This window comes from Rattus rattus, chromosome 1, assembly GCF_011064425.1.
Source record: "Rattus rattus isolate New Zealand chromosome 1, Rrattus_CSIRO_v1, whole genome shotgun sequence".
Lineage (NCBI taxonomy): Eukaryota > Metazoa > Chordata > Mammalia > Rodentia > Muridae > Rattus > Rattus rattus.
The window spans coordinates 156,566,717-156,594,595 of record NC_046154.1 but is presented as its reverse complement, the minus strand read 5'-3'; the positions used below and the strand labels follow the sequence as shown (position 1 = coordinate 156,594,595).

General features: G+C 36.7%; 1 pseudogene; it reads left to right on the top strand.

The window, feature by feature from the left end:
- Window positions 1–27,193, top strand: part of LOC116906984 — a 39,631-nt pseudogene extending 12,438 nt beyond the window's left edge.
- The last annotated feature ends 686 nt before the right edge of the window (window positions 27,194–27,879 follow it).

Below are 27,879 nucleotides of genomic sequence, written 5' to 3'. Positions count from 1 at the left end.
CCAGAATTCCTTTTATTGTTGAGGATAGTATTAGCTATCCCGGATTTTTTTGTTATTCCACATAAATTTGCAAATTGTTCTATCTGACTCTCTGAAGAATTGGATTGGTATTTTGATGGAGATTGCACTGAATCTGTAGATCGCTTTGATAAAATGGCCATTTTTACTATATTAATTCATCCAATCCATGAGCATGGGAGATCTTTCCATCTCCTGAGATCTTCTTCAATTTCTTTCTTCAGAGGCTTGGAGTTCTTATGATAGAGATCTTTCACTTGCTAGGTTAAAGTCACACCGAAGTATTTTATATTTTTTTGGGACTATTATGAAGTGTGTTGTTTCCCTAATTTCTTTCTTGGCTTGTTTCTCTTTTGTGTAGAGGAAGGCTACTGATTTATTTGAGTTAATTTTATACCCAGCCACTTTCCTGAAGGTGTTTATCAGCTTTAGTAGTTCTCTGGTGAAACTTTTGGGATCATTTAAATGTACTATCATATCATCTGCAAATAGTGATATTTTGACTTCTTTTCCAATCTGTATCCCCATGATCTCCTTTTGTTGTCTGATTGCTCTGGCTAGAACTTCAAGAACTATATTGAATAAGTAGGGAGAGAGTGGGCAGCCTTTTCTAGTACCTGATTTTAGTGGGATTGCTTCAAGTTTCTCTCCGTTTAGTTTAATGTTAGCGACTGGTTTACTGTACATGGCTTTTACTATGTTTAGGTATGGGCCTTGAATTCCTATTCTTTCCAGGACTTTTATCATGAAGGGGTGTTGAATTTTGTCAAATGCTTTCTCAGCACTAATGAAATGATCATGTGGTTTTGTTCTTTCAGTTTGTTTATATAATGGATCACGTTGATGGTTTTCCGTATATTAAACCATCCCTGCATGCCCTGGGGATGAAGCCTACTTGATCATGGTGGATGATTGTTTTGATGTGCTCTTGGATTCGGTTCTTTAGAATTTTATTGAGTATTTTGTGTCGATATTCATAAGGGAAATTGGTCTGAAGTTCTCTTTCTTTGTTGGGTCTTTGTGTGGTTTAGGTATAAGAGTAATTGTGGCTTCATAGAAGGAATTTGGTAGTGCTCCATCTGTTTCAATTTTGTGAAATAGTTTGGATAGTATTGGTATGAGGTCTTCTATGAAGGTCTGATAGAATTCTGCACTAAACCTGTCTGGACCTGGGCTCTTTTTTTTTTTTTAATTTTTTTTTTATTATTAACTTGAGTATTTCTTATATACATTTCGAGTGTTATTCACTTTCCCGGTTTCCGGGCAAACATCCCCCTCCCCCCTCCCCTTCCTTATGGGTGTTCCCCTCCCAACCCTCCCCCCTTGCTTCCCTCTCCCCAACAGTCTAGTTCACTGGGGGTTCAGTCTTAGCAGGACCCAGGGCTTCCCCTTCCACTGGTGCTCTTACTAGGATATTCATTGCTACCTATGAGGTCAGAGTCCAGGGTCAGTCCATATATAGTCTTTGGGTAGTGGCTTAGTCCCTGGAAGCTCTGTTTGGTTGGCATTGCTGCACATATGGGGTCTCGAGCTCCTTCAAGCTCTTCCAGTTCTTTCTCTGATTCCTTCAACGGGGGTCCTGTTCTCAGTTCAGTGGTTTCCTGCTGGCATACGCCTCTGTATTTGCTGTATTCTGGCTGTGTCTCTCAGGAGCGATATGCATTCACATTTTGATCATCCATCTTGAGTTTCATTTGTTCTAGGCATCTAGGGTAATTCGAGCATTTGGGCTAATAGCCACTTATCAATGAGTACATACCATGTATGTCTTTCTGTGATTGGGTTAGCTCACTCAGGATGATATTTTCCAGTTCCAACCATTTGCCTACGAATTTCATAAAGTCATTGTTTTTGATAGCTGAGTAATATTCCATTGTGTAGATGTACCACATTTTCTGTATCCCTTCCTCTATTGAAGGGCATCTGGGTTCTTTCCCGCTTCTGGCTATTATAAATAAGGCTGCGATGAACATAGTAGAGCACGTGTCTTTTTTATATGTTGGGGCATCTTTTGGGTATATGCCCAGGAGAGGTATAGCTGGATCCTCAGGCAGTTCAATGTCCAATTTTCTGAGGAACCTCCAGACTGATTTCCAGAATGGTTGTACCAAACTGCAATCCCACCAACAATGGAGGAGTGTTCCTCTTTCTCCACATCCTCGCCAGCATTTGCTGTCACCTGAGTTTTTGATCTTAGCCATTCTCACTGGTGTGAGGTGAAATCTCAGGGTTGTTTTGATTTGCATTTCCCTTATGACTAACGATGTTGAACATTTCTTTAGGTGTTTCTCGGCCATTCGGTATTCCTCAGCTGTGAATTCTTTGTTTAGCTCTGAACCCCATTTTTTAATAGGGTTATTTGTCTCCCTGCGGTCTAACTTCTTGAGTTCTTTGTATATTTTGGATATAAGGCCTCTATCTGTTGTAGGATTGGTAAAGATCTTTTCCCAATCTGTTTGGTTGTCGTTTTGTCCTAACCACAGTGTCCTTTGCCTTACAGAAGCTTTGCAGTTTTATGAGATCCCATTTGTCGATTCTTGATCTTAGAGCATAAGCCATTGGTGTTTTGTTCAGGAAATTTTTTCCAGTGCCCATGTGTTCCAAATGCTTCCCTAGTTTTTCTTCTATTAGTTTGAGTGTATCTGGTTTGATGTGGAGGTCCTTTATCCACTTGGACTTAAGCTTTGTACAGGGTGATAAGCATGGATCGATCTGCATTCTTCTACATGTTGACCTCCAGTTGAAGCAGCACCATTTGCTGAAAATGCTATCTTTTTTCCATTGGATGGTTTTGGCCCTTTTGTCAAAAATCAAGTGCCCATAGGTGTGTGGGTTCATTTCTGGGTCTTCAATTCTGTTCCATTGGTCTATCTGTCTGTCTCTGTACCAATACCATGCAGTTTTTATCACTATTGCTCTGTAATACTGCTTGAGTTCTGGGATAGTGATTCCCCCTGAAGTCCTTTTATTGTTGAGGATAGTTTTAGCTATCCTGGGTTTTTTGTTATTCCAGATGAATTTGCAAATTGTTCTGTCTAACTCTTTGAAGAATTGGATTGGTATTTTGATGGGGATTGCATTGAATCTGTAGATCGCTTTTGGTAGAATGGCCATTTTTACTATATTAATCCTGCCAATCCATGAGCATGGGAGATCTTTCCATCTTCTGAGATCTTCTTCAATTTCTTTCTTCAGAGTCTTGAAGTTCTTATTGTACAGATCTTTCCCTTGCTTGGTTAAAGTCACACCGAGGTACTTTATATTATTTGGATCTATTATGAAAAATGTCATTTGCCTAATTAATTTCTCAGCCTGTTTTTTCTTTATGTAGAGGAAGGCTACTGATTTATTTGAGTTAATTTTATACCCAGCCACTTTGCTGAAGTTGTTTATCAGCTTTAGTAGTTCTCTGGTGGAACTTTTGGGATCACTTAAATATACTATCATATCATCTGCAAATAGTGATATTTTGACTTCTTCTTTCCGATCTGTATCCCTTGACCTCCTTTTTGTTGTCTGATTGCTTTGGCTAGAACTTCAAGAACTATATTGAATAAGTAGGGAGAGAGTGGGCAGCCTTGTCTAGTCCCTGATTTTAGTGGGATTGCTTCAAGTTTCTCTCCATTTAGTTTAATGTTAGCCACTGGTTTGCTGTATATGGCTTTTACTATGTTTAGGTATGGGCCTTGAATTCCTATTCTTTCCAGGACTTTTATCATGAAGGGGTGTTGAATTTTGTCAAATGCTTTCTCAGCATCTAATGAAATGATCATGTGGTTTTGTTCTTTCAGTTTGTTTATATAATGGATCACGTTGATGGTTTTCCGTATATTAAACCATCCCTGCATGCCTGGGATGAAGCCTACATGATCATGGTGGATGCTTGTTTTGATGTGCTCTTTGATTCGGTTTGCCAGAATTTTATTGAGTATTTTTGTGTCGATATTCATAAGGGAAATTGGTCTGAAGTTCTCTTTCTTTGTTGGGTCTTTGTGTGGTGTAGGTATAAGAGCAATTGTGGCTTCATAGAAGGAATTCGGTAGTGCTCCATCTGTTTAAATTTTGTGGAATAGTTTGGATAATATTGGTACGAGGTCTTCTATGAAGGTCTGATAGAATTCTGCACTAAACCCGTCTGGACCTGGGCTCTTTTTGGTTGGGAGACCTTTAATGACTTCTTCTATTTCCTTAGGAGTTATGGGGTTGTTTAACTGGTTTATCTGTTCCTGATTTAACTTCGGTACCTGGTATCTGTCTAGGAAATTGTCCATTTCCTGCAGATTTTCAAGTTTGGTTGAAAATAGGCTTTTATAGTAAGATCTGATGATCTTTTGAATTTCCTCTGAATCTGTAGTTATGTCTCCCTTTTCATTTCTGATTTTGTTAATTTGGACACACTCTCTGTGTCCTCTCGTTAGTCTGGCTAGGGGTTTATCTATCTTGTTGATTTTCTCAAAGAACCAACTTTTGGTTCTGTTGATTCTTTCAATTTTCTATTCATATTTGGATGTGAGGTTATGTTTGTGTGCTTTTCTTCTCTTTGTTTTGTTGCCAAGGCGATTAGTTTCTTGCTTCTTCTAGGGTATAGCTTGCCTCCTTATGTTGGGCTTTATCATTTATTATCCTTTGTAGCGCTGGATTTGTAGAAAGATATTGTGTAAATTTGGTTTTGTCATGGAACATCTTGGTTTCTCCATCTATGATAATTGAGAGTTTTGCAGGATACAGTAACCTGGGCTGACATTTGTGTTCTCTTAGGGTCTGTATGACATCTGTCCAGGATCTTCTGTCTTTCATAGTCTCTGGCGAGAAGTCTGGTGTGATTCTGATAGGTCTGCCTTTATATGTTACTTGACCTTTTTCCCTTACTTCTTTTAATATTCTTTCTTTATTTTGTGCATTTGATGTTTTGACTGTTATGTGACAGGAGGAGTTTCTTTTCTGGTCCAATCTATTTGGAGTTCTGTAGGTTTCTTATATGCTTATGGGCATCTCTTTCGTTAGGTTAGGAAAGTTTTCTTCTATGATTTTGTTGATGATATTTACTGGTCCTTTGAGCTGGGAGTCTTCACTCTCTTCTATACCTATTATCCTTAGGTTTGATCTTCTCATTGAGTCCTGGATTTCCTGTACGTTTTGGACCAGTAGCATTTTCTGTTTTACATTATGTTTGACAGTTGTGTCGATGATTTCTATGGAATCTTCTGCTCCTGAGATTCTCTCTTCTATCTTTTGTATTCTGTTGGTGATGTTTGTATTTACGGCTCCTTGTCTCTTCCTTTGCTCTTCTATATCCAGGGTTGTTTCCATGTGTTCTTTCTTGATTGCTTCTATTTCCATTTTTAATTCCTTCAACTGTTTGATTGTGTTTTCCTGGAATTCTTTCAGGGATTTTTGTGATTCCTCTCTGTAGGCTTCTACTTGTTTATTTATGTTTTCCTGCGTTTCTCTAAGAGAGTTCTTCATGTCTTTCTAGAAGTCCTCCAGCATCATGATCAAACATGATTTTAAATCTAGATCTTGCTTTTCTGGTGTGTTTGGATATTCAGTGTTTGCTTTGGTGGGAGAATTGGGCTCCAATGATGCCATGTAGTCTTGGTTTCTGTTGCTTGGGTTCCTGTGCTTGCCTCTCGCCATCAGATTATCTCTGCTGTTACTTTGTCTATTTCTGATAATGGCTAGACTGTCCTATAGGCCTGTGTGTCAGGAGTGCTGTAGACCTGTTTTCCTGTTTTCTTTCAGCCAGTTATGGGGACAGCGTGTTCTGCTTTTGGGCGTGTAGTTTTTCCTGTCTATAGGTCTTCAGCTGTTCCTGTGGGCCTTTGTCCTGAGTTCACTAGACAGGTCACTTGGAGGAGAAAAGTTGGTCTTTCCTGTGGTCCCGAGGCTCAAGTTTGCTCGTGGGGTGTTGTTTATTAGCTCCGCAAAGGCAGCAACCAGGAGGGCCTGCGCCGTCTTTTCTGGGAGCCCCCGTGCACCGGGGTCCCAGATGGCGTTAGGTGTTTTGCTCTCGAGTCAGTAATGTGGGCAGAGTGTAGTCTCTTGGCTTCCCTGGCGTGTCTGCCTCTCTGAAGGTTTAGCTCTCCCTCCCACGGGATCTGGGTGCAGAGAACTGTTGATCTGGTCCCTTCAGGTTCCGGTGGTGTCTCGGGCACAGGGGACCTGCAGCTCCAGTGCCCCTATCTTCCGGTTCCCAGAGGCCGTATACAGTTTCCTCTTGGGCCAGGGATATGGGCAGGGGTGGGCAGTATTGGTGGTCTCTTCCGCTCTGCAGTCTCAGGAGTGCCCACCTGTCCGGGCAGTAAGCTCTCTCTCCCATGGGTTTTGGTAGCAGTGAGCTGCGGGCGGGGATCAGCGAGGTTGGGAATCCCGCTAATAACCAGAAGTGTCCGGTCCCAAAGGAATTTTGCCTCTGTGTGTCCTGAGGCCACTAGTCAGGTCGCTTGGAGCAGAAAAGTTGGTCTTACCTGCGGTCCCACGGCTCAAGTGTGCTCGTGGGTGTTGCTTTTGTGCTCTCCATTAGGGCGGCAACCAGGAGGACCAGCGCCGCCTTTTCCAGGAGCCCCCATGCACCAGGGTACCAGATGGCGTTTGGTGTTTTCCTCTGGAGTCAGAAATGTGGGAAGAGTGTAGTCTCTTCTGGCTTCCCAGGCATGTCTGCCTCTCTGAATGTTTAGCTCTCCCTCCCATAGGATTTGGGTGCAAAGAACTGTTGTTCCTGTCCCTTCAGGTCCACACAGTGTCTGGAGCGCTGAGTATTTATTTCTTTATGTGCTTCTATGCCCCTGTATTGGGGCATAGACGTTCAGAATTTAGACTTCATCTCCATAGATTTTTTTCCATCTATGAGTAGGAAATATTCTTCCCCGTCTCTTTTTATAACTTTTGGTGTAAAGTCTATTTTGTTGGATATTGGAATGGCTACTCTATCTGGTTTTGTGGGGCCATTTGATTGGCAAAATTTTTTCCATGACTTTACTCTGAGGTAGTGTCTGTCTTGTCCCTGGCCTATGTTCCTTGTATACAGCGGAATGATGGATTCTGCTTACATATCCAATCTATTAGCCTATGTCTTTTTATTGAGGAACTGATTCAATTGATGATGAGAGTTATTAAAGACAAGTGATTGTTCGTGCGCGCATGGACATGTGTGTGTGTTTCTCTTATTGTCAAATTGTTTTGAGTTGATTAATTCTGTGTCTTTTGTGGGGGGTATAGTTGCCCTTCATGTGTTGGAGTTTTCCTCCTCTGTAGTTCTGGGTTAATAGAAAACGTTTGTTCAAATTGAGTTTGTCATGAAATATCTTGGTTTATCCAGCTATGTTGGCTGAGATTTTTTTCTGAGTGTAGTAACCTAGGTTGGTATGTGTGATTTCTTATGGTCTGTGACATCAGACCCAGATCTTCTGCCTTTTAGAGTCTTTTTAAAAAGTCTAGTGCTGTTTCAATGGGTCTGCCTTTATTTGTTACTTGATTTTTTTCCCTTATGGATTTATGCAGTGCTGTTTCTTGTTAAGGAGGGCATGCATTTGCCTTAGAATAGTCCTTCTGTGTCCTTTTTAGGGCACACCTCCTTTGTCCCTGGTTAGGGCATACCTCATGGGATCCAGGCCAAATTTGGGATCTCTTGTAGGTAGAGTCTGAGGTGTAGACATGAAAGTCAATGCGGCTCAGGCACAATGGGTTAGATCCCACTTCTGTAGGCTTTGTGGAGGCTCAAGTTATTGTAGCTATTGCGGCAAGGTTCACACTCATGTCTCTGGTTACTGGGGACCTCGTTGAGAGACTGGCACACTATGAGGTATGTGGGAGTAGGCATGTGGAGATGGAGGAGGAGGTGGAGTTGTGGGTGAAGGTATAGGTGGAAGTGGAGGTGCAGACACCAAGGATGATGGGGCTCAGGTAGAGCAGGAGAGAATCCCTTACTGCTGGGTTCAGTGGTGGTCTCAGCTGGCATATGTATTTGGGTGAGGGTCTCACCTGTGTCTCACAGTATGGCAGAACTCCTGGGAGACAGACATTCTTTCGGTTTCAATATTTGTTGAGCCTCTCTACCCTAGATAGCAGTAGAGTTCAGAAATATTTATTAACACAGAGGATATTTTCAGTTTCCACTCATTTTCTACTAATTTATCTCTATATCTTGGTTCCTGTATTGATCTATATTTTATGGGAAAGTAATATCAAGTAAATAATCAGATATTAAATTATTATTTCTGCAAAAACATATATTTCATTAGCTTCCTATCCTATTTTCACTAATTTTAAGAGTTTTCCTAATGAAAAAAAATTGTATCTGTTCAAAAAACGTTTAGTAAATTTAAGTTAAACTCAGCATTTTGTCATTTTTATTTATTTCCATGATCCTGCATGATAATCCATCATATTTCTAATGTGTAATGAGCAAATGTACATTGTTAAATATGTGATTTATTAAGCATATAATTTATTATTTATATTAATAAATATGTAATTTAAAAGAAATCCTCAATTCTTTCATAGTTATATTTATGGTATACAATGAATGGTTTGTAAGCAGAAATTTAAAGATAATAATCAAGTCTGGATGTTTGATTTGTCTACATGATTATCATTGCTTTGTTTTCAGAGAATTGAAGTCTTACCTAGTATTTATTTTCTGTATTAGATGCTCTAATTCTCTCAGATTATGCTCAAGTCAGAACGCTACAGTGTTAAGTTTATCTCTTCAGTCTTAACAGTTCCTCCCATCCAGAAATCATCCGATCAATCTGACCGCTGTATCTCAGCACATATGATTGCTTACTGTGATTATGAAATGCATTTCCCTGACAAATAATAATAGAGCAAATATTCTCAAACATTTTGAATATGGGAAATTTTCTTTTAGAATATGACTGTGCTTTTGGTTTCTGTCAATTTCACAAATTGGAGTGAACTGAGGAGAAGAAAAGAGCCCTGGAGGGCAAGGTAGAAATCAGCATTTCTCTGCTTTCTACTTCAGTCTCTACCTCCATATATCTTCCATGAGTTCCTGATTAGACTTCCTTCAGTCATTAAATGTAAATTGTAAAGTGAAAAAGAGTATTTTTTTTGTCTATGTTACTCTACTTCATGGAATTCCTCAAAGCAGCACAAATAAAAATCTGATACTGATCTTTTAGAAGAAACTCTGCTTTGATTTGTATTAATTTGTAAATCTGGCAGCTGGATCCTGTAACAGTTCTTTGTGTCTTAATTATTTAGTAGATGATTAATGAGGACTAGCCTTTCATATCCAGCAGGTGTTTTCTTCTGTCTGTGACTTCTGTGACTAGATAAAAGGGTTTTAGTCAGCTTCTTAGTACATGTTTAGAATTGTTTATTCTGTGATATATAAATCTATTAAGACACTCTGCCTCCAAAAAGATTCTGCATATGTTGCATAGCTTGACGTTTTCATTTTAGCTATTTGATATAATTTGGAAGAGTTTACATTAGGTGAGAAAAACGTTTAAAAAGCTACTTTTGAATTGTCTTCATTTCATAATACTAGTAATGATTTAGAAACTCCGATATAATTTTATCTTTATACTTATAAAAATTTCTGAAATATTTATATAATTGCAGTAGTTATGTTCTTATGTTAATTACCACTCTTAGAAAATTTTTCAATTTACCAAATAATATTGATTTTTATTGAAAATAAATTTTATTGTAAAGACAGTGAATGGTTAAGTATATATCTTAGATGGCAGAGGACTTGCCACACATGACCAAGACTTGTGACATGTGTGTGAGTGTTTGTGTGTGTGTGTGTGTATATATATATGAGATCATCCTAAGTTATAAATATGAATCACTGTCTCTATGGTGAAAAAAAGGTTGAGGTCTATCAGTTGATTTTCTTCATTTGCTTTTATGTATCTCTCAAGACTTTCATATTTTTTCTATAAAAAGGTTTTGCCTTACAAAATCTGCTATTTTTTAATTTTTACCCCTTCTTTTCTCTGAAGTAACTATGTATGTGACACAATTGGAAGTCAAGTAATGTAGCAATCATAGTATTAGACTATGTTCTTATACTCCATGTTGTTTTAATGTGAAAACTTATGAGCCATATTCTTTAGGCATCTTCCTTCTACAACATGCAAATATTGTCAAAAATAGTGAGGAGAGGGGAGAAAGTGCAATGGTAGAGCATTTTCCTGTCATGATGAATCAAAACCAAGTGAATTACTGTTTTCACAACAGTATCATATCAGTGAGCACATCTTTGTATGAATATGTAATTTGAAAAGAATATGCATTTTTCTAATTCAGAATAATACTTATCAAATTGATATTCATGCATTCAGAGGGAATGTGATATCTATAGATCAGTGACAATGTGCAGTGATTTTGTTTACTAAGCCTTTCAGCTCAAATAGGTTTCCCAATGTTTAGTGATGGGGAAATTGCTATTCAAAACATATGGTTCTGGAATCGCTTTCTATATAATTTACAAACTTATTATAATTATTTAATTATAACATTAATTATTTATTTAATTATTATTAAAATCATTCTCAGTAGTATTTTTATTAGACTTATAATGTAATTCTATTATTTGTCTCCTAGCTTTCCTGATCCAAGATCTCCCTTGTCATTCCCGTAATTATCATTTCATGCACTGCCATATTCATGCATCTCATATACATGTCCTGCTTTCCTATATTTATTACTGATTACAAATATGTGTACATGTATATAATTATATAACTCTAACCTAATGTGTTGATTTCATGTTGCTTGTATTCATATGGTTTTAATACTGAGTACTTAAAATTGGATAATTGATAGGATGTTCATCTCTAAAAATGAAAGTTTCCCACCTTTTCAGCAGTAGTTAGTTGCCTGTGGACTTAATTTTTCTGGGTGGGTCTCTATGAGAATCTTCCATTTGTTGAAGCAAGTCTATTATTATTTTTCTAGTTGAATTGTCCCATTGTCGACCATATTATTGGAGTACCATGTGTGTATCTTTTCTGATATTAATAGGACACAAAGTCTCACATATGTCTTGATCATTTGAAACTTACCACACTTTTTGGCCCAACTTTCTGCAATGTTTCCCGAGGTTAGTAACAGGTGTATGGTAGACATGTAAACTCAACCTGGGCACCCATAAGCATTGCTAATTCTACTTCGAGCAGTTCCATTATTCTGTACTTATCATCAATTGTAAAGAAAAAGTTATTTCATGAGCAATGGGAGGCACCATTATCTTTGGGTATAAGGAAAATATTTAGAAGACATTTAAATATGGTTCAGGTTTAAAAAGCTTAAAACAACTTTTAAAATTGTAGGAGACTAAATATGAATATACTGTTGTACAATATTAGGTAGTAAAAACAGTGTCTGCATTCTTTACACGTGAATGTCAATGAATTAATCTCCTTGACAAGGTTATTACACACATTAAGAAAATAATATGGCTTAAATGAAGCAAAGAAGGGGTCTTCAGATGAACAAATATTTTAGGTCTCCCCCAAAAAAATGATTTGAAAATTTAACAATGATGAAGGCTTTTTTTGAACATTACATCTTGAGATCATAATTGTTTGCTTCTTTTTATGTGTAGTTTTTTGACTTCCCAAGTATAAGTTATATTCTTCACTAGAAGTCATACCTTTACAAAGAGATACCGCATTATATAAAACAGTCACAGAATAAGTGAGAAACTTAAGCTCAGATTCACAGAGCCCAGATCACACTGGGAATGGCAGTGCCCAGTTATCATAGTCTTACAAGAATATGGGAAGATGATACAGGAAAATTCCCAGAAGCTTCCTAGCATGAGTAGGAGTGACAACATAGACACATAACTTGAAAAAGGCTGAAAATGAAACCTGTCTGAGCATTTATCATGCACACTTCCTGCATAAGCATTGACATGTGTACTCCAAAAGCTATGTCTATATAAACACAGCATAGCCAGAAATCCTAAGACACAGCATACACAAATGCAAGGTTTGATACATATGCAAGGGCATAAAAGGCAACTGTTTCCGTGGATAGATTGAATTCAATAAGTGAGCTCCTTCTTAGTAATGTCTCTTAGGACCCTTATTGGAGAAACAATTGTTTTCCATGGTTTTGCTTACTGGACAACCAGATGAGAGGTCATTTTGCTACAAATCGCCACCTCATTCATGGGTAGAATTATGTTATTGTTCCAACATCTGGAGATCAGAGAACTGAGAACCCCTTGGGTCTATAGTTAATAAATATGCCACTTGAGTATCTCACAAACTGTAAATGCCATTGCACACCATTTTAATTGAAGCCATTCTTTTGTGGAAATAAAAGTGTGTTTGAAGAAAACACAAGTGCTCAAACTGTAGAAACACTTGAACTAAATTTTTAGATAGGACAGTTATGCGTTTCCCATTTAAAAGCTGTAATACTTCTTTGCAGGATGTGTACATATAACTACCAGCTTGTATTGGCCCTGTTATTTGCCATTGAGGAGATCAACAAAAACTCCCATATTTTACCAAACACCTCTCTGGGACTTGAAGTATATAATCTCCCGCATTTTGAAAGGAATGTTCTGAGAGGTGTGTTTTATTGGCTCACAGGTTTGGGCATCTTCATCCCTAATTACAGCTGTAGAAAAGAGAGCAAGTCAGTTGCTGCCCTTACAGGAATATCATGGAAAACATCTGAACTTATTGGGACAGTGCTGCATCTTTACAAGTTTCCTCAGGTGAGTGATGTGTGACCATGTAGCTTTTGTCAAATATAGCTGTGTGCAAAACAGAAGGGGGGGGTTTAATTACTTACTACAGAAGAGCAACAGCAAAGACAAAGACACATCCATATATTTTACTTTCAAGTACACAAACGAGGGTGAAGAGAGTACAGAGGAATTTGAAAAGATGAGGTACTTATATAATTTTTGGGAAACTCTCAGGAAGTGAGATACGAATTTAAGAAGGGCTTAGCCCTTCTTAAAATCTTTATCTCTTCAACCTGTTGTTTAAAACTAAGACTGTTTTTATTGCAATTCTTCTCCTGTTTAAAATACTGTATTTCTTTTAGCTTACTTTTGGGTCTTTTGGTCATCTTCTGACCGAGCAAAGCCAGTTCCCATCTCTGTACCAGGTGGCCCCTAAAGACTCATCTCTGATTCATGGCATTGCCTCTTTGCTACTTCATTTCAACTGGACCTGGGTGGGACTCTTCATCATAGATGACCACAGTGGTTCTCAGTTTCTATCAGACTTGAAAAAGGAGATGGACAAAAGTAGAATCTGCATAGCTTTTGTAGAAACAGTGTCAGTCATCGGGGAATCACTTTATTCTTACTACTTCTTTAGTCAGGTACATATTGTGGAATCATCAGCAAATGTAGTTGTCATTTATGGAGACATCGTTTTTCTACTGAATGCAATAGCAAATAAATTGAAGACTTATATAACAAGGAAAGTTTGGGTCATGTACTCAAAATATAGTAGCCATGAATTTAATGCATATAGCCTATTAGATGTACTTCATGGGACTCTGACTTTTTTACCTCACCACGGGGAGATTTTTGGTTTCACACAATTTATTCAGGAAGCCACCCCTACCAAGTACCCAGAAGACATTTATCTCCATTTCATGTGGAATTGGTATTTCAATTGCCCACTTTTGGATTCTGGTTGCAAAGTATTTGAAAACTGTCTACAAAACGCCTCTTTGGAACAGTTGCCAGGAAATATTTTTGACATGGTCATGACTGAAGAGAGTTATAATGTATACAATGCTGTGTATGCAGTGGCCCAAAGTATGGAAGAGATGTCTCTCAGCAAAGTTCAAGTTGAACCACAGGCAAATAAAGATAGGACTATTCTATATCCCTGGCAGGTATATTTGTTTCATTGTATTAGAACATCAGAAATGTGACACCAGCTGTTAAACTGCTCTCAAACTAGTTATTGTAGATTATAGTTTTTATTTCAGGAAAGTTTATGTGATTCTATATATTTAATACCTTATATGTCAATACATGCTGATATCTATGCACACGATGTGTGGCTTTTATAAGTTTCCATTTAAATTAATAATTATCACTTTGGTTGCAACGACAGCAATATTTCTCATGACAATATCTCAGTATGATAATCCAGCTTTTCCTGCTAATTTCTCACAAATAAAAGATTAAAACTACACGCTGAATATTGCTATACACTACTAGAATTTTTGTGGTCTGGAAACAACTCCTGACTATCCACCAAACTCAAATAATATCATGTTCTATGCAGAGGCTCTGCAAAATTCAAAACACAGAAGGAGGTAGCTGGGTTTTACACTAGTTGAGATTTTTTGCTGTATATCTCTTGATCATTTGATAATGCTTGGGTTAGTAAAGTCTCCAGAAACATGTGTTTTTAGAAACCAAATATTAGTTAATTCCTCCTGAAGTTTCCTTTGTTTAACACCATAGATACATAGTTTAAAACAGCACTTACATCATAAATTCCATTTAGGAAACGATTTGATACTCGTAGTTCTGTTAAAACTCCATGACTCCAACTTTATCGAAGAATTTCACATATTTTTAGCTTCAGCCATTTCTGAAGAACATTCACGTGAAAAATACTGTTGGTGATCATGTGTTTCTGAACTGGAAATGGAAGAGAGATACAGAGTATGATATTTACAACCTTTGGGATTTTCCAAAATATCTTTCACTCTATGTGAAAGTGGGAACATTTTCTCCAAGTGCTCCTAAAGGGCAACAATTGTTGATATCAGAAGATGTGATCCAATGGCCCCTAGGATTTACAGAGGCAGGTGTTGTTCTTACTTAAAAGATTCTAATGCATGTAAATAACAAAACTGTGCTTCTGTGTCTAGCAACCTTTGGTTGTTTATTTGAGCCTCATGAATATACCCATAGCTATCAATATAACGAAATTTACTAATTGTTTATTCTGATGGATTTTTTTTCAAATATTTTCCAATTATCTATTTTTTATTTAAAGATGGGATATGAATTAATATTTTTTACACTGTTACCACAAAATATCTGACAGGAAGTTTATTTTTACTCCCAGTGTTTTAGTTAGTTTTTCCCTACTTGACATAAAGTAGAGTTATTGGGGAAGAAGAATCTCCATAGAAAAAATATTTTCAAACTAATTGACTAAAGGGAGTCCTGTCAGGCAGTGTCCTGATAAAAGACTGACATGAATGGACTTATAAAAATGAGAGTGGTAGGAAGTGACTCTGAGATTTTTTAAGAAGCAAAATAAGAAAGCCATGATTTGTAAGCCAGTAAGCAGAAAAACTACATGATCTTCATTTTAATTATTTCCTCAGGTTTTTCACTTTTAACTCCTGTCCTTATTTCTATTGATGATAAATAGCAAGTTAGATGTGTAAGATAAAATAAACCTTTCTGTGGATACCTTGGTATTGGCATGTTGTTTTACACAATAAAGGAAAATCTAAGTAAGACAGCTAGCTTAGACAGTTACAGTGAACCTTCCTGTAGCCTTTTGCTTTTACGCCTATGGAAAACAAGACAGCAAAGTGAAATGTTGCCCATTCTTCACCTAACTGTCTCGTTGGAATAATGTAGTTGACAAAAATTAGTGGAAGCAAAGAACGATCTTGTTTTAATATCACAGTTTTAGAGTAACGCCCATCATATTATGAAAACATGACAACACCAATTTAGGAAACTAAGATTTCATTCAAAGTCAGGGAAAAGAGATGATGGCTGCTCCTGATGCAATTTCCATTCCATTCAATTGCCAAAAATATTACCAGCGATTTTGAACTAGTCATCAAAACACATCTAATGGAATGTAGAAATGCCCAAAATATTTATTTATGGTGACTGTGGTGGATTGAATATGCTTGGCCCAGGGAGTTCACTGTTCGTAGGTGTGGCATTGATAAGTTAGGTATAACCTTGCTGGAGAAAGTTTATCATTGTGGGCATGGGCATTAAGACCCTTCCCTGTCCTAGCTACCTGAAAGTCAGTCTATTCATAGTGGCTTTCAGATAAAGATAAAGAACTGTCAACTGCTCCAGTACAAAGTCTGCCTGGACTCTGCCATGTTCCTACCTTGATGATAATGGACTGAACCACTGAACCTGTAGGCCAGCCCCATTGTCTTTATAAGAGTTGTCTTGGTCATGGTGTCTGTTAACAGCAATAAATTTCTAACTAAATAATGATATTAATTAACATCAAGCTTATAATACAGATCAAAGACACAATGGCAGATAAGACTCTTTTCTGCAGCCAGGAATCTAAAGGATAGGGTCTGTCTGTAGCCCAGTATGCCCTCCTTAAACATTTCCCAGTGCCCTATCTTATCCTTCTTCATTCTACCTTTACATTTTTCTACAGATCTAAAAGATGTTATAGTCTTAGTACCTAGCTGAAGAAAAAAGTGAACTTTGTAGGTCATTCCACATGGAAATGTAGAGTAACACAGAAAATACCTAGATTTTAAAACATAAAATTTAATTAATAAATATAAATATGTTATATTCTGAAACGCATCATTTAAGTTGACTTCCATGAAGAGCTAGGCATTTTGTATTCTGTATTAAACTTTTTTTTTTTCAGATTCCCCAGTCTGTATGCAAAGAGAACTGTAATCCTGGGTCAAAGAAAGTCATCATGGAGGGCAAGGCTGCCTGTTGCTTTGACTGCATACCTTGCCCAGAGAATGAGATTTCCAATAAGACAGGTGAGTGAAAGTTAAAAAAAATCTCAAAGAGCTACTTTTAAGGGAAAAAAGTAAGCATGTGAACCACATGAGCATTTCTTTACTTCAACTTAGTGATTTAAATCTTTTATGTATACTTTCTCTTAAAATCATGAATATAATTGATTCAAATTTTTGATCCCTTCTGGGCATTATTTCCTCACAAACCCACTTTTACAGGGGGAGAGATGAAAGTTTCATTTAATCACAGAATTTAATTGACAATATTCTGAATATTTTGTCTTCATATTCCTGAAACAATATTTCAGTCACAGTTATCACCCATGCAAAACTGAGTGTTTTTAGCCACGCTATCGTAATTTCCTCACAGCCTTGATTTACTCCTGTGGCCAGGAAAGAGATGTCCTCTAGTGGGATTGGTTTTTGCTTGGTTCTTGTTAAATGGCAACAAGTAAACTTCTAAAACAACTTACTTACAAAATTTTACTGCTAGGTCTTGTGTACCACAATATAGAAATGGAAAAAAAATATGCTACAAAATAAACTTGAGGTATTGTGAATAATATGTAATACAAAGAGGGTAATAAACCTGTGGAATATATTTGGAACCGGAACTCAGTTTTGAATAGTATTTTATAAATGTATTCTCATTCTTCCATCAAATATTACTGAAATATTAGAAATTTAATATTATGTGTCTACTAATGAAATTGAAAGTATAATTCCATAATAACCGAATTTTTTATTACAATTGTAGCAAAACTGGTGGTGTTCTCAATGTTTAAAATATGTGAAGTTAGTCACATATGTGATTAAATAATCAATGTCCTAAATCTAATAGAGTATTAACAATCCCGTTAAAACTGTTAGAAACAAAAATCATAATGTGGATCAAAGTCATTTTACTGCTTTTGAAATAAGAAAGCCTGGCATATGGCCATCCATTTTAAATTGCTGAAGTAAATATGCCAAACTCCGCTGCACACCCTCGTGACAATGCTAACTTGGCATCAGTGATAATTTGTTCCATGCAAACTTGGATGAAATTGACAGTCTCTGTCAAAATAAGTTCAGCAAACAGGAAAGTCACACAGCAACTGTAATCAGGGTTGTACAGGAATCACTGTGCCACTCACGTTGAAGAGGAAAGGTAACTAGAGATGATTAGTTATTAGCATTTGCTATTTTACATAATATAAGTCTCACTTCCTAAGTATGCCTAGCATTAAAAATATCTCATTTCTGAAATAGATATGATACCCTAACTTTATCTATTAATTCATATTGTTTAACATTAAGCAAAGGAGACAAGTTCTTTCTGTGGGACATATTAATACTTAACGTTGAGCTTATGTAAACTTGCTTATAATTATACCAGTCAGACAGAAAACATAATAGTTCACTTATGTGTCTGATGTGGCTACAGAAGGAGCATCTCACAGATCACCTCAAAAACCTTCCATGGTTACAGAGTAAGATATAACTCTACAGGGACGTGTACATTTGGAAAGATTTAAGAAACTGAAGAACCTATTTTCTTATCTAGAATTTTCAATTTTTATTGGTTTAAAAAGCTTTTTTATTAGATTTTTCTATTAACATTTCAAATGTTATCCACTTTCCTCGTTTCCTGTCCTTAAACCCCCTATCCCATTCGCCACCCCCCTTCTTTTATGAGGGTGTTCCCCCACCCACGCACCCACCTTTTCCTGCCTTCCTGCCCTGACATTCCCCTGCACTGGGGTGTCGATCCTTGGCAGGATCAAGGACTTCTCCTCCCATTGGTGCCCAACAAGGCCATCCTCTGCTACATATAGAGCTGGAGCCACGGGTCTGTCGGTGTGTACTCTTTGGATGGTAGTTTAGTCCCTGGAAGTTCTGGTTGGTTGGTATTGTTGTTCTTTTGGGTTGCCACCTCTTCAGCTCCTTCAATCCTTTCTCTAACTCTTCCAATGGCGACCCCCATTCTCAGTTCAATGGTTGGCTGCGAGCATCCACCTCTGTATTTGTCAAGCTCTGGCAGAGCCTCTCAGAAGACAGCTCTATCAGGCTCCTGACAGGTACTTCTTAAATAAATAAATCTAAAGCTTTACATAACTTTTACTTTTCAAGGGACATATTATACATATGAATAAAGAATAGACTTCATGTCAAACTGAAATCACTAATTCTATTTTCCATCGCCACTCATGGCTATATTTTAACCAATGATTTTATTAGTGTTGGGTTTGACATATCAAAGGATCCCAGGTAACACTTGTGCAAATAATAGTCCTTTTCTTTTTAAATATTCAAAACCAAACCATCTGTGAGGAATATAGCTGTTATTTACTGCTACTTGTATTCTGCTATCTAGGCAGTATTATTTTTTAAATTAAATTCCTAATCTATATTTAACAATACTCCAAATAATGATCATTTCTTCTAGTTATTACATTTCTTTTTAAAATATTCAAATTATGTCTTTATTCAAATTATCCTCTTTGTGTCCCATAACAAATCTAAAGATAAAAATTTCTAGAAACTAACACTATGAAACTTATAATAGCTAACATCCAACCAAAATTATATGCAAAACCTTTAAAAATTACGACTTATAAGAAGAAAACACAAACAATATTTTTTCCATCTTTTGTTTTTAGGATTTTTTTCCCATCTTTATTAACTTGAGTATTTCTTATTTACATTTCGAGTGTTATTCCCCTTCCCAGTTTCTGGGCCAACATCCCCCTAACCCTTCCCCCTCCCCTTCTATATGCGTGTTCCCCTCCCCATCCTCCCCCCATTACCACTCTCCCCACAACAATCACGTTCACCGGGGGTTCAGTCTTAGCAGGACCAAGGGCTTCCCTTTCCACTGGTGCTCTTACTAGGCTATTCATTGCTACCTATGAGGTTGGAGCCCAGGGTCAGTCCATGTATAGTCTTTGGGTAGTGGCTCAGTCCCTGGAAGCTCTGGTTGGTTGGCACGGTTGTTCATATAGGGTCTCACAACCCTTCAGACTCTTTCAGTCCTTTCTCCTTCATTCCTTCATGGGGGGTCCTGTTCTCAGTTCAGTGGTTTGCTGCTGGAATTCGCCTATGTATTTGCTGTATTCTGGGTGTGTCTCTCAGGAGAGATCTACATCCAGTTCCTGTCAGCCTGCAATATTTTTAATCCATGCCACCAAATGACAGAGGTAGGGATGTTGTAATAGCTTTTGCTGGATTAGTCTCCATGCTAATTGTCTCTCTACAAGGTCTTTGGTGTCAATTCGCATGAAATTAAACTTAATGTGCATACAAAAGAAATGCAAAACTTCACATTTTTACTTCTGAACACTGACTTGACCAAGGGCAAACATTCGAAGTCTAGAAAATACTGTGTAGCAAAATTACAGCTCATTATTGCCAACCCAAATTTATCAAATGAAGCTTCTGTAACCACATGTATATCTCTAATTTTGTTATTTAATTCTTCTCATATGAACTCAGTCTGTATTGATTTGAGATTGGAATCCATGACGGTATGCTTCGACGAAAGAATAGGCACTTGGAACTCTGTTTTCTTCATTATTTAGAGACTTTATTAAGATCACCTCCATATATTTTAGGAAATTTCCATTGCACTAAATTTCCATATGACCCCTCAAATGCCACTCAGTTACACCTGTCACTCTCCACATTTTCTTGCTCAATTGCATCTGCCTGTCCCTTCTTTTACATAATACTCATGTTCCCAATCCCCTTTACCCTTTGCCCACCAACAATGTTTATTCCATATTCCCCTCCCAGAGAGATCCATGTTTTCCGCCTCCCTTCTTCTATACCTAACTTCTCTGAGTCTATGGAGTGTAGCTTATTTATCATTTGATTAATGAATAATAGTCAAATATAATATATATCATCATTTTTATTTCAGAATTTGGATTACCAAACTCGTGACTTTTTTAGGTTCCAGACATTTTCCTTCAAATTTCATGTCAGTTTTTATACAGATGACTAATACTCAGTTGAGTAAATGTACCACATTTTTGCTTTCTATTCTGTTGAGGAATATAACAGTCATTTTCAATTTCTGGATATTTTGAATAGATCAGTGATAAATCTAATTGAGCAAAGATCCTTTAAGTAAGACAAATAACCCTTTGGTCATATCTCTCAGAGTGTTATAGCTGAATCTTGAGGTAGGCCTATTTCCGTATTTGTGGGGAACCAACATCCTGATTTCCATAGTGTCTATACATGATTTTGCTCCCAGTAGCAATAGACAAGTGTTCTGTTATTCCATATCCTTGAAAGCATGAGGTATTATATTTCTATAAATGTTTCTCAGCCATTCAAGTTTCCTCTGTTGAGAATTCTACTAGATCTGTACCTCATTTAGTGTGTGAATGAGTGAGTCTCTTATTTTTCATGACTTCTCTTTGAAGCTCCTTTTCTTCCACTGTTTTGCCATGTTCAACTTCAATGTCATTGTTTTTGTTTTACTTTATTACATTTTATTTTGTTGTTTTGTTGATATATCTTAGAACGCTGTTCATTTCTAATGAAAGACAGAAAGGAAATGGGTTCAGATGGTATGGAGGATGGGAAGGAACTTGAAGGTAGAGGGGGTAGGAAAACTATAACCAGCATATTTTGCATGAGAAAATGTCTTTTCAACAAAAGAGGCTAAACAAGCACATCAATTTTTTAGCTAATAATTTGTCTTATGTGTCTATTCTTTTCTTCCTGCTATAAACCTTATCACTTTAGGAATAATGTAAAAAGCTTAACTTTTGCTACCCTAAAATTATTTAGAAGTCAAACTATCACTATTCACAGATGATATGACAGTATACTTAAGTGACCCCAAAAATTCCACCAGAGAACTCTTAAATGAGATAAACAACTTCAGCAAAGTGGCTGGATATAAAATTAACTCAACCAAATAAATAGCCTTCCTCTACTCAAAGGATAAACAGGCTGAGAAAGAAATTAGGGAAATGACACCCTTCACAATATTCCCAAATAATATGAAATATGGTGATGTGACTCTAACCAAGCAAGTGAACAATCTGTATAACAAAAACATCAAGTCTCTAGAGAAAGAAATCACAGGAGATAGCAGAAGATGGAAAGAACCTCCATGCTCATGGATTGGCAGGATTAATACAGTAAAAATTGCCATCTTGCCTAAAGCAATCTAAAGATTCAATTCAATCACTATCAAAATTCCAATAACTATCCCTGACCACAAACTGTATTACAGAGCAATAGTGATAAAAACTGTATGATATTGGTACAGAGACAGGCAGGTAGATCAGTGGAATGAAATTGAAAACCCAGAAATGAACCCACATACCTATGGTTACTTAATCTTTGACAAAAGAGCTAAAACTATTCAGTGGGGGGGGCAACATTTTCAACAAATGATGCTGATTTAACTGGCCTCCACATAAAACCAGATATACTAAAACTAATAGAAGAGAAAGTGGGGAAGTGACTAGAAAAAATGGGACCTCATAAAATTGCAAACTTCTGTAAGGCAAAGGACACTGTTAATAGGACAAAATGGAAACCAACCAATTGGAAAACAATCTTTACAAATCCTTCATCCAATAGAGGGTTAATAGCCAATATATACAATGAACTCAAGAAGTTAGACTCCAGAGAATCAAATAACCCTATTAAAATTTGATACAGAGCTAAACAAAAAATTCTCAACTGAGAAATATTGAATGGCCACGAAGCACCTAAAAAATGTTTAACTTCCTGAGCTGTCAGGGAAATGCAAATAAAAACAACCCTGAGATTCCACCTCACACCAGTCAGAATAGTTAAGGTAAAAAACTCAGGTGACTACAGATGCAGTTAAGGATGTGGAGAAAGAGGAACACTCCTCTATTGTTGGTGGGATTGAAAGCTGGTACAACCACTCTAGATATCAGCCTGGTAGTTCCTCAGAAAATTGGACATAGCTATACCACTGAGGACCAGCTGTATCACTCCTGGGCATATAACCAACAGATGTTCCAATGTATAACAAGGACATAGGCTCCAGTATGTTCATGGCTGCCTTATTTATTTCATCCAGAACCTGCAAAGAATCCAGATGACCTTCAACAGAAAAATGGATACAGAAAATGTAGTACATTTACACAATGTACAAGCTACTAAAACAATGACTTCATGAAATTCTTAGGTAAATGGATGGAACTAGAAAATATCATCCTGAATGAGGGAACCCAATCACAAAGAACACACATGGTATGCACTCACTGATGAGTGTATATTAGCCCAATGGCTTAGAATACCCAAGATACAGTTACACATCATGTGAAGCTCAAGAAGAAGGAAGACAAAAGTGTGGAACTTCAATAATCCTTAGAAGGGGGAAAATTCTCACAGGAAGAAATACAGAGACAAAGTGGAGCAGAGACTGAAAGAAAGGCCATCCAGAGACTGTCACACATGGGAATCCATTCCACATGCAGTCACCAAACCCATTTACCACTGGGGATGCCAAGAGGTGCATGCTGACAGGAGTCTGATATAGCTGTCTCCTGACATGTTCTGTCACAACCTGAGAAATACAGAGGCAGATGCTCACAGCCAACCATTGAACCGATAATGAGGTCCTGTATGGAGAAGTTAGAGAAAGAACTGAGGTAACTGAGAGGGTATGCAATCTCATAGGAAGAACAACAGCAACCAACCAGACATTCCAGAGTTACCAGGGACTAAACCACCAACTAAAGAATACACATTGAGCAGCCCATGTCTCAAGCCACAGTATGAGGCAGAGGATGGCCTTGTTGGGCATCAGTGAGAGGAGAGGCCCTTAGCTCTGTGAAGTCTTGATGCCCCAGTGTAAGGGAATGCCAAGGTGGGGAGGAAGGAAGGAAGGAGTGGGTGAGTGGATGGGTGGGGAAGCAACCTCATGGAGGCAGGGGTGGGGGAGTTGGGATAGGGGATTTCTGGAGGGGAAACAAAGAAAGGAGATAACATTTGAAATGTAAATAAATAAATATTCAATAAAAGAAAAGAAAAAGGAAATCCAATATTAAAAATAAGAAAATAAAGAAATAATAAAACACCATCCCAACTACTAGTTAATATTTACAGTATTAAAATTACATGAGCATGTTTTATGTCAGGACTCTGTAAACTTTTTATATAAGTTATTCTGTTTAATGCTACAGAGCTGGAAGACTTTTTAATTGTTCTACTTGAAACTAAGTTTCACAAAGTAAAATAAACTACCTGTGATATTAGATTTGGTGATAGTATTGACAAAGATGACATAATGGCCACTTATATGGAATATTTTAAAATATTGTATGGTTGACATACTGAATAACTGGATTTAAAAATCTGGATTTAAAGAAGATAAAAAAAAGTTTAAGAAAGTTTATATTGATTATGTATCTTCCTTTATTTCTTTCACAAGTTTAAAATGATCACTGTACATGTTTATTTTATATGTTACTGTTATGTAGGGAATTTTTGACAGAAATGTGGGTTTTATCATGATCTTAATACATCTTTGACCATTTTCATTGACATTTCTCCTACTAAACGTTTCTGCTTCTATTTTCATGTTGCTTCTTGTGTGTGTGTATGTGTGTGTGGGTGGGTGGGTGGGTGTGTGTGGGTGGGTGGGTGTGTGTGTTTGGTGCATGAATGTGAAGGTTAGAGAATAACTTGAGGGGATCAGGACATCTACCAAATGAATGGCTTCCAAGTGTTGACAGTGGGCATCTCTCTCGATTGTACCATTTCTCTAAAATTCTGTTTGATGATCAAAATGCATCCTGTGCCTTGATGAGCAGTTTTCCCTTATATTTGGAGAATTTTCTAATGTGAATTTTATGTAACATATTTAATAGCTTTAAAAATCAAAATAAAAAGACAAGTACACAAATATTTAACACTCAAAATTTAAAGAAATTACTGTTCAAATATAGTAGAAATGGTAAATCTTTATTTCAAGACAAGTCTTAAATCATATACCTAGTAACTTTTTCTCTTACATGTCAATTGCTATTATGAATGGATCAAAATTCCTTAATTTTAATTAATATATTTTCCTTATATATTATACTCATTAAAAGCTAAACTATTATAGCAAAAAATACAAAGATAGAACAGAATTGGATAACATGAGCAATTACATTAACATAAAAATTATATTGAGAAAATGATATCTATTTTGACAGGACTGTATAAGAAAATATAAGAAAGATACACACAAATAAAGATAATTGTAAAAGGCAGTAAATGTATAGTCTTCCTATATGTTTTATGAAAATATAAAACTAAAATAGTTTTTTGAAAAAAGCATTTACAAAAATATTGACAACTACATTCTGAGTGAAATGTGACATTATATAACATAAGGGACACTTTTTTTACCTGTGAGTTCAACTCACAAGAATTAATATTCAAATCTGTTCCAGAAAGAACAAAGAAAATCTAATCTGTCGTTTTAAGTAGATGTTTTCCTGATAAATATTCTACTAATGGAATTTTCCAAAATTTAATAATCATGGATTTGACTCAGTATGTACAGGGACTTAAATCCCATTACAGTGGCATGATTAGAACCCAGAAATAGACAAAGGGATTATATCCTGTTAGTTTTTTCTAGCATCAACACTTGGACACTAGCATATGTAATTCCCCCTTGCCACCAAAGATGAAATGAGATACAGAAAGATCAGAAAAGCTTTCAACAAAAATTAGTGGTAGCAAATGAACTTTTTCTTGAGAAGCTCAACAGAGAAATATCAATAAAATATACATGAGTTTCATACCTTTGAGACAATGATCATCAGGTAAGAAATTCACAGGGCAATATTTTTCTTAAAATTGAATTCATGTGATCTATTGGAAATTAAGAATTGGGAAGTTTGCAATATAATTTAGTATTCTCATTAATAGAGTGTATGTTTCAACAATATTACAAAATATAAACAAAACATTTGGGTAAAAACAGAGAAAAGCATTAGAATAGTTAATATACAACTAAATTAAATCGGCTAATTGATGGCAGTATCTTGATTTTTCTTTTATCTATTTGACACAAGGTAGATTTTTGAGAAAAGAAATCACAATTAAAATATCCTTTCAAAAACTGGTCTGCTGGCATACCTATTGTTCATATTCTTGATTAATAATTGTTGTGGGTTGGCCTATCCCACTATGGTGGTTCCAACTCTAAGAAGGTGACTCTGGGTTATACAACAAAGGATCTTGAGCAAGACAGTAGAGACAGATCAAGAAACACCACACCACCATGGTCTTACCTCCATATCCTACCTTGAGATACTTCCTGTTTTCTCATAGTGATCCATTTATAAACTGTACTGTGTAAAAGAACCTTCCCTATATAAGTTGCTTTTGCTTATGGAATCTTATGAAAGAAATAGCAACTTTAACTTGGGGGATTATTTACCTTAGAACACTCATTTATTTTTTTGCCTGTGTGACAAGGCAACTTGGTTTTAATAACAATCTAATGAGTTGTTAATGTAAAATATACTAGGGTAAAAGCAAAATTAGACACGAATTCATGACCAACTGTCTTTCTACCAGGTATGGATCAGTGTGTAAAGTGTCCAGAAACTCATTATGCAAATGCAGAGAAGAGACGCTGCCTCCAGAAAACTGTGACCTTCCTAGCCTATGATGACACCTTGGGTAAGGGAATCACACTCATATCCCTGGGATTCTGTGCACTCACAGCTCTTGTTATTGGCATCTTTGTAAACCACAGAGACACTCCAATTGTTAAGGCCAATAACAGATCTCTCAGTTACGTCCTGCTCATCACTTTAACCTTCTGTTTCCTCTGCCCCTTGCTCTACATTGGCCTTCCAAATACTGCTACATGTATTCTGCAGCACAACTTATTTGGACTTCTGTTTACTGTGGCTCTATCCACTGTCTTGTCCAAAACCATCACTGTAGTTATGGCCTTCAAGATTACTGCTCCAGGGAGAAAGGCAAGATGCTTGCTGATATCAAAGGCCTCTAATTTTATCATTCCGTTTTGCACATTGATACAAATAATTCTCTCTGGTACATGGCTGGCAATCTTTCCTCCATTTGTTGACACGGATGCTCATTCTGAACATGGACACATAATTATTTTATGCAACAAGGGCTCAGCTATTGCCTTCTATTGCACCCTGGCCTACCTTGGAGTCATGGCATTTGGTAGTTACCTCATGGCTTTCTTGTCTAGGAATCTACCTGACACATTTAACGAAGCCAAATGCCTGGCTTTTAGTATGCTTGTGTTCTGCACAGTGTGGGTCTCATTCCTTCCTGTCTACCACAGCACCACAGGGAAGGTCGTGGTGGCTATGGAAGTCTTCTCTATCTTGGCTTCCAGTGTAGGAATTCTAAGTCTAATTTTTGCCCCTAAGTGCTACATTATTTTGTTCAAGTCTCATAGGAACACTGTTCATCACATCACGCTAGGAGTAAAACGTACTTAAAATATTGTTCACCTGAATCTACAAATTAAACTGAAATATGCTAATTCTATACCATTCTACCACTCACTGTAAGGTTATAATATGGTGTTCCTTAGTTGTCTCTTTGTATACTGGTCTTTTCTACCAATCTTATCCTTCTGAACTTTATTCTCGGGAACCTATATAGTAGAGCAACAAATACATTTTCTGAGTTTGAGCTAATGCTTTTCCCTGCCCCAAATTAACAAACATATATAATAAATTAACAAATATATAATAAATCTTTTTACAAATATTTTAGTTGGAGATATAGTTGGATGAGCTGTTCATGTTTACACTAAGTTATGACATTATTTTTTCCTCTTGAAATCTGTTACATTTTGGAACCATAACTGTATGCACAAAAGCATCTGGTTATTCTTGGCTTTTCCTCTTCCTATTTATTTCTGATTCTTACGCTAATATCTTGGACCACTGTAGTTTTTTATTACAGTTCTTTTCTGATGTTCCCAGGGCTTCCCATGCAATGTGTTTCTGAGGGTGCTTAATTCCTATCCTTCCAAATGTGATTAATTACAGTGTGATTGTTTCTAGAAAACATACAGGGATTACAGTTCTGGGATTGCAATTTGTGTCTTTTAATACAAACATTGTGCTCTAATGTTAATCTTAACTTGCAGCATATATGATTTTTTTTACGTTTGAAAACTATTCAGAGCACAGACATATATTTCAG